This window comes from Akebia trifoliata, chromosome 15, assembly GCF_017979445.1.
Source record: "Akebia trifoliata isolate Shusen 1 chromosome 15, ASM1797944v1, whole genome shotgun sequence".
Classification (NCBI taxonomy): domain Eukaryota; kingdom Viridiplantae; phylum Streptophyta; class Magnoliopsida; order Ranunculales; family Lardizabalaceae; genus Akebia; species Akebia trifoliata.
In genome coordinates, this window is record NC_141389.1 from 29,643,238 (window position 1) to 29,651,759 (window position 8,522).

The 8,522-nt window shown below is 34.7% G+C and overlaps 1 long non-coding RNA gene and 1 pseudogene across 1 annotated transcript; one reads left to right on the plus strand and one right to left on the minus strand.

Annotated features, from left to right (window-relative positions):
- Nucleotides 1-1,118: 1,118 nt before the first annotated feature.
- Nucleotides 1,119-2,816, minus strand: LOC147385191 (uncharacterized). Its single transcript, XR_015172857.1, has 2 exons — nt 2,722-2,816; nt 1,119-1,511 (listed from the first exon to the last, which is right to left on the minus strand). It is a non-coding gene; the product is annotated as an uncharacterized LOC147385191 (long non-coding RNA).
- Nucleotides 2,817-2,842: 26 nt separating this feature from the next.
- LOC147385192 (serine/threonine-protein kinase STN8, chloroplastic-like) lies at nt 2,843-4,456 on the plus strand (annotated as a pseudogene).
- Nucleotides 4,457-8,522: the final 4,066 nt, after the last annotated feature.

Genomic DNA, 8,522 nt, shown 5'->3' on the forward strand with positions numbered 1-8,522 from the left:
AGGAGGGTAGAATGTAATGATTTAATCCAAAATTAGTAGATTAGGAAAAAACAATGATAATAGTAAATATTTGAGTGATGGGTAATAGGATCAAAATATAATAAAATTTTAAAATTAGGGGTAAGTAACCTTTTCTATTTTATGGTTCTGTAGGTTTTAACTATTGTTGTTCAAAATTTGTTAAATATGCTTGATATCTATGAACTTACAAGAAAAATCTGATTTATTGGATAATTATTTGAGCGGCAAACGATGTGATTTTATTTAAATTATGTGTGATTTATATAAATTAATTGAATAAAATAAAATTTTGAATTAATTATGAAATAGTTTGCGTGTTTGTAATAACATTCCGCATATGTCAGGTTTGAACCTTCTAATTTGATGAGTTACAAAATTACTTTTATATTCATAAAATTTTGATTTGGGCAACTGAGATAGAATACCAAACTTCAGTCTAAGTAGGGCATAGGGATCCCTTGGGTGCAAAACCCTTAATTCCGATGGTTATTTGTGGACCCCAACTCTTTTAGTTGGGAAGTGTGTTTTGATATTTGGTGCGGAATGCCAATTGACCCAAAGATGAATTCTATATGAATTTGTTATATTAATGTGATTTTACAATGATTGTTTCAATGATAAATTCTTATATAATTTGATGTGGTTATGATTGTCAATTGAACGTTTATGAGAAAAATGTACATTTAGAAATGAGAATTTTTATGAAAATTCGAATGAATCTAATGTCTAAAATGGTAGTATTATTTGCTATAACATGTATTAATTTATGTTATTTTATGACTGACATGAATTTTTTTTTTTTTGTTATATTTATTTAGTAAATTGATAAATATATATATATATATACAAACAAAACCCTATTACCACTAGTATAAAAAAGACTTTAGACATCGGGTTTCACCTGATATCTAAAACTATAGACATTAGTATAACATCTGATGTTTATGGAACTGATGTCTAAAGTCAGAGCTTATAAACACCGGGTTTCCCTTCTTGATTGTTTTTTGTTTTAATTTTTTTTATATATTTTAACAATTGTTCTATTTTATCTGCATACCTGAATACACAATTTCCAAGATAAAGAGGAACATGAAATATTTATAGATAAACTGACACATTTACTGAAATAAATATAGGTTCATAAACTTTACACATATTTAATCAAGGACTTTATACATGCATGCTTCATAAATGTATTTGAAACAATGAGTATAAAACAATCCCATTCAATCTCTCTCTTAACACATCCTAAAATGATGACTCGTTATTTATTCATTAGTAGTAAACAAGAGCATCTAAACAGAGATTAATCCTTATATCTCAAACAATTTGATTAAGGTGTTCATTCATGGTGGTGTATTTCACATCAGGATAAAGCTTAAAAGCTTCAACTCCAAATGAAGGTTCAATCTTAAAGTTGATGCGGTCTCCCTTCACTAAAACTGAGTGAGTGGCTGATAATATGAAGTTTATTGATTGATTCACGGCCTCTGCACCAACAATCAGACAAGAGAAATACAACAAAATAAACATCAGGCGATATTATAAAACATATAAAAGTGAGCCAAGAAATCCAGTTTTTAAACACCATATCAACCACCATCATCACCACCGCTGCCATTGCACCACCATGCCAAATACAATGTGAAATATTTAACCGTTTGTTCTCTATTTGGATTTTGGATTACTAGTTACGAAAAAATATTCTAAAACAAATTATTTCTAATAAATTTTTTGATATAAAATGGATAAGAATGGTGTTCGAAATAGGATTAGGTAGAGGAAAAATTGCAGAAAACAATCCAGGTACTAAAAGAACAAATTCAATTGTATGGCAAAGTATAGCACAACAGTCCATAGAGCTTATTGAATCTACTAGACCATATTAGGGAGTTGGCGAGAGGGTGGTTTATTATCTTCTCTCACACATTATGAGATGAAAGTGGTCAAGTGGATTCTCAAGCTAAAAATAGTGTACAAAGAGACTTTCTTGTATATTGGAAACTATGTTCTTGTCTTCTTGATGTCACATTTCTAAATATATAACACATTGTTACTTAGCAAGAAAATGTTAAAATAAAAAATAAAAAATAAAAGGTGGAGCAAAGTTTTTCTATTAACTATAGCAGGGATACTTGTTTAGCATGCACCAATAAATTTTAAAAATGAAGCTCGAGTATAAAGCTAGTTATATAATAGTCTTGAACCTTAATCTACGACTTTATACTTAATAAGAGTATAATGAGGATGCTTCCTAGGCATAGCAACTCCATAAAAACCCCATAATGGTTTTTTTTCCACAAGTTGAATAAATTACTTTATATTTGATTTCCATTGCTTGCATTTCTGAAAAAGAAAAATTTCAGATTGTTGTGGTTCAATTCTAATTTAACTTGTGCATTTTCCATCACTAACAGTAATTGTGTCATCTAGTAGAAGAATAATAGCTTTTATTACACTATTCCTCTCAACACCTACAAAGCCTAGAATGAATGCGATCTCATTTGTTAATGGCCAGAATTTAATTCTAGACTGCCCGTCAATCAACCTATAAAGTGTGAATAGTGTGTATGTCGTGTGCTAGTACTGTTTTAACATACGAGTTCTTAAAAGGAGTAAATCATGGCTATAGTAACAATCAATAGCCCAAGCTATACACAGTCAAGATTATACACATAAACAACTTGCAGAAGCCTTTACCTCAGATTTATGACCTTCAAGCTGGCTAGTAGAGTCATTTGAGACACAAAAATCATGTTGAAGTATGCTAGGGTCACTTCTTAAGACGATTTTTCCATTGACACTGGTAAATGTACATTAAGTTGCAACTTTTGGGTTAATTTTGTTCTAAAATTTATCTGAGAATTTGATGGTTACCATTTTTCTTTGTCATGTATCCATTGTATAGCTCCGTGGGTGTTAAAAAATTCGACTCAGACCTCTTATCACCTTGTTTGACACCACAAACTTGGTTTTGAAATCCGTCCACACCAATTTGCTTCCACTTTTCTTCCAACACAAAAGATAATATATTTTTTGCTGCCAAAATAAGTTTATTTGTTTTATTTATAGATAGTGTATAGTACTATATGCTTGCATATGGAATTTCTGCTTGTTGCGTAACTTATTATAGGGAACCCATGTTCCAGGGAGATCAAAACTTAACCAATTACATGAGGGATTGCAGCTTCCCTTTGAACTTAGAGTCCATTATGTTTGGACGCATCTTACAAGGACAAGACTCGATTGAATGGAATGCTGTGATCATCAAACAAATTATGCGTCACATTATAACTTCTCTCAAGAAGATTCATGACAATGGTATTATTCACCGAGACATTAAACCAGCCAACTTAGTGGTAACAAAGAAGGGACAGATCAAGCTCATAGATTTTGGAGCTGCCACAGACCTTCGAATTGGCAAAAACTATGTTCCCAACCGTGGTCTACTCGACCCAGATTATGGTCCTCCTGAGTTATACGTGCTCCCAGAAGAAACACCCATCCCTCCCCCAGAGCCCATAGCGGCTTTACTTTCTCCTATGCTTTGGCAGGTATAGTTTTCTTCCTGACGTGTACCACGGACGTCCTCTTATTGAAAACTCTGTAAAATTCGTTCTTCGAAATGTTAATGTTTGGTTTTGTTTATGAATTCAGCTTAACAGTCCAGATTTCTTTGATATGTACTCGGCCGGAATTATACTATTGCAAATGGCTATTCCCACCTTAAGAACGACATCGGGTTTATAGAATTTCAACTCGGAAATAAAGACAAATGGATATGACTAAAGTGGAGAGAAATCGCTCGAATGAGACCCGACTTACAGCTTCTTGATCTTGATTCTGGTAGAGGTTGGGACTTGGCTACAAAGCTTATTTCCGAGAGAGGTTTCCTTAGAAGAGGGAGATCATCGGCTTCTGCTGCACTAAGGCATCCGTATTTCTTGTTGGGTGGTGATCAGGCGACCGCGGTTCTTTCGAAACTAAGCTTAAGCAAGTAATCATTTTCTCAATTATGTAAGTATTGCATTGTTTTCTTCCCTCTATATTTTCTTCGATTACTTCTCTTTGAGTTCATGAATTCAAGTCTAGCTTACGTACCAAAACAAAATGTGTACTTGATGTTTATAGATGACTTGAGTAAAATTAAGGGAATTTTCGATCATTTTTTATTCTTTTTTTTGTTTGTTTGTTTTCGAGAAAGATTTCCTGACCTTTTCTTCCTCATTAATTCTATCGTCTCTTCCCAGATGTTATAAATTTTGACGATATTAATTCTTTTTGACCGATTCATCCTCTTTGATGCAGTCTGGTAAGAGTTTTTTGCCAAAAACTTCTCACAAAGTCCCATCTTTGTGAAGTCACCCTGCTAAGATCTATGAAAATGCCGTAACTTTCTCATGTGAGTTTGAATACTGATAGCTTGCATTTAAAATATTTTTTTCCCGCTATTTAACGAAAACAAAGAATCGAGAAAATCTTTTGTTTGCCTTTCAATATAGAACTAAGAATCAGTGCCCTTTAATATTTGCTAAATTTCTGTTTTTATGATTTGTAAGACATATTCTCAACTATCCTAATAGTTGCAAGACAAGCATCTGAACAAAGCTGTTCCATCAAAAGTAGAAACAAAAATGGATTCTCAAACAAAGAAAATCCAATACAGAAAGACAACAATCACAAAGGCGTAAATAATTGAAATATATAAAATAAAATTTTAGAAAATTTAAGAGAGAGAGAGAGAGAGAGAGAGAGGACCTGAATATGCAGGGTATGTTGATCATGACAGTAGTCTTAGAATTAAGGTGTCCACTGATGAAAAACGTAATCATCCCAACAACATCCAACGTTTAAGAAAAGAAAACCCAATCTCTCTGTTTCGCTGTCTGTCGCTCTCTCTCTCTTGAAGTCTTTGGCTTCTTTAACATTTGAAGGAAACGCTTCTGAATCTTGAAGAAGTCTCGGTCGCACCAGCCATTCCTACCCAGCCTTAACATTTATGGATTGAATGAAACACACTCCACTCTCCCCCAAATCGGTGTTTCCTCTCTCGGTAGTAATGTTTGATGTGAATCGAGTCCGCAATACATTCATCTTCAACAAGGCTTCTCTCTCTCTTCTTTGGGTATATTTTCTGTTTTTTTTTTTTTTTTTTTTTTGACGTTCATATTTAGATCAGGAAAACTTGGGCGAGAACATCAAATGCATCTTCGAGTTGACATTAAAATCACTCTTACAAACTTGTTGGCGAATTTTGGGGCGGGATCGACTCGGAAAAAAACAGCAATTTTTTTATTTTCTTATTTTTGACATCAACTCTTCAAAAATTCTAACCGGACATAAGTGGACTGAGCCAACTCGGTCAACAGAGTCAACTCGGTGATCTGAGTCAATTCGGGGTACTGAGTCAAACTCGTGCACTGAGTCAACTCGTTTGACCGAGTTAACTCGGTGACTGAGTCGACTCACTGCACTGAGTTTGGCTCGGTGACTGAGTCAAACTCGTGCACTGAGTCAACTCGTTTGACCGAGTTAACTTGGTGACTGAGTCGACTCGCCGTGCTGAGTTGACTCTGTGCCTGAGTCAAACTCGTGCACTGAGTCAACTCGTTTGACCGAGTTAACTCGGTGGACTGAGTCGACTCACTGTGCTGCGTCAACTCGTTTGACCGAGTTAACTCGGACACTGAGTTGACTCGATGAGCTTTGTTGACTCGGCCACTGAGTCAACTCGCTGAGCTTGAGTTGACTCGTTCGACTGAGTCTGCTCTTGCTTGAGTCAACTAGGTGGCTGAGGTGACTCGGTGAAGCACCTTGCTTTATTAATGAGCACCGGCAGAGCTAATAAGGAGCTGGTGGGGGCACACCTATACGTTTTCCTCAAATAGATGCCCCATTTGTCCCCACTCCCTCACCTCTCTCCCCATTTGCCCTCACACCCTCAATTTTTGCCCCTCCCTCCTTCAATTTTTTTGTTCACGACATTGGAAATGACCTAAATATCCTTTTCTTTAACTTCTAACCAAAAACCTCCTCCCTAAAATCATTCATCTTCAAGTTCTTCAACTATACAACTAACCATAGTCTGCCCCCACTACAAGAAAACCCTGGCCCCGCTCCTGTTAATGAGGGCATGCTTTTGGAGCGTTGAAAAGTTGTACATTTGATCGCTTGGCCATAGACGATTTGAATAATGACGAACATGCACAAAAGTGTGAAAAAGCAATTAACGGTTAAAATTTTACTAACATTCCTATACTCAGTGCCATTTCCACATAATCGTGAGCTACAAAGAGGATTTGCAATTGCAATTGAACGAAGAATTGAATCATAAATTATGAAAATGTGCACTGTTTTTTTCTTTTTTTTTTTTTTTTTTTCCTTTTGTTTAAATATCCAATTTGATGATTATGTTGTAGCATTTGCATGTGATGTAATCAGTTGTGTCGACGGGCGAAAATGCGGGAAAGGCTCGGGTTAAGGAATTGGATGGCAAATCTGTTCAATGACAATCTGCAGATTATCGAGGAGGTTAGTTTTGTAGTTTATGTGATTCAATGCAATGGTATTGTATGTTCGTCCTGCTCTTTCGGCTCCAAAGCCAGGGTTGAAGGACCATAAAGTAATCAGCTGAGATCTAATATGTGATTTTTTAGCTGTTGGAAGTCTCAAGCCGATTAAAGGAATAAATGAATACGTTAAGCTTCCTTAATTGTATTATTTATATGTGTTGTTTGAGGATTTGGGATGTCAAGAAGAAGAATTAATTAAGAAGATAGGAGAGACATATGCATGGCAAGAGGTTCAAAGATCCAGAAGATAAAGAAGATTATTCCAAGCAAGTTAAACAGAGTTGAAGCCAAAGTGATGCTTGGTAACCGTCTATCTGAATGGGTTATTGCCGTAGATAATTGCATGAAAGGAGGAGGATCTCATCATCATCAGAATGCCCTTAACACATCATTTTCTATTTTTCCAGTCCCTAAGAACATGCTTCAACTCAAGCCAAATACTTATAGGCCCAAAATCATCTCCATTGGCCCTTTCCATACCGATGTCAAAGAGGTGCCTCTTAGGCATCTTGGCACGACATAATAATATTAATCAGCAGCAAGACATCACTACTACTACTACTACTACTGTTACTGTTCTGAAAGAGGATGATGAGGAACTAGTCATAGAAGCTGCGGCATAACCTAATTGCATGAATGCAGAGACACATTTCATGGCCACGAAAATTTTGGAAAAGAAGACTAGAGCGTGATACTCAGACTCCTTCATTAAGGAAGTCATCCCTAGTGATAAACTTGTTCTGATTATGCTTTTTGATGGTTGCTTCGTTATCGAGCTCTTGCAATTGTATAACAAGGTCTTCAATTAGGTATAACTACTCTTTAATTAATTACCATATACTCACTGACGATCTATGTATCTCATTTTCATCCTCATGTGCTAGCTAGCTTTTAATTCTAATTTATTAATTAGCATGTCATATTATACAGATACACTACTAGAGCTATACCTACATATATACATTCTTCATTTTTTCTTATATATAAATATTAATTACTTGGCTTGCTTTGTCGTCAAAAAGATCGAATTTGTCGACCTTCAATCACAAATTATGGGAATTCGAAATGATGAAAATGTTGATCGGATATTTTTCGTTCTTCTTGTTTTTATATCCAATTTGATGACCATGTTATAGCATTTGCATGTAACCAGTTGTGTGGATAAGCTAAAATGTGGAAAGGCTTGGGTTAAGGAATTAGATAGCAAATTGGATTCAATGAGAGTTTGCATCTCTTCAAGGAGGATTGTTTTAGAGTTTGTGGGATTCAATGCAATGGCATTGTATGGTTGTCCTGCTCTTGCGGCTTCTATGCAAAAGGTGGAGTACCCTGAAGTAATCGGGTGAGATCTTGTATGTGTTTTTTTCTTTCTTGCATGCCTGAAATATATTAAAGGAACAAATGAATACGTCAAGCTTTCCTTGTTCTTTGACACTTGGTTATCAATTCTTATGAACTATGGGTATTTGGAATTTGAAGCATCCAGGACTCTAAAGATGCCCAATAGGGTGAGGATTCAAGGTAAAGTTTCATATTGTACCAAAAAATGATTGCAGAGAAGTATTGAATTTGTTTTTTTTTTTTTTTTTATGTATATTTATTTAGTGAATTGATAAATATGACTGACATGTATTAATTTATGTTATTTTATGACTGACATGAATTTTTTTTTTTTTGTTATATTTATTTAGTAAATTGATAAATATATATATATATATATATATACAAACCCCTATTACCACTATATAAAAAAGACTTTAGACATCGGGTTTCACCTGATATCTAAAACTATAGCCATTAGTTTAACATCTGATGTCTAAAGTCAGAGCTTATAAACACCGGATTTCACTTCTTGATTGTTTTTTGTTTTAATTTTTTTATATATTTTAACAATTGTTCTATTTTATCTGCATACCTGAATATACAATT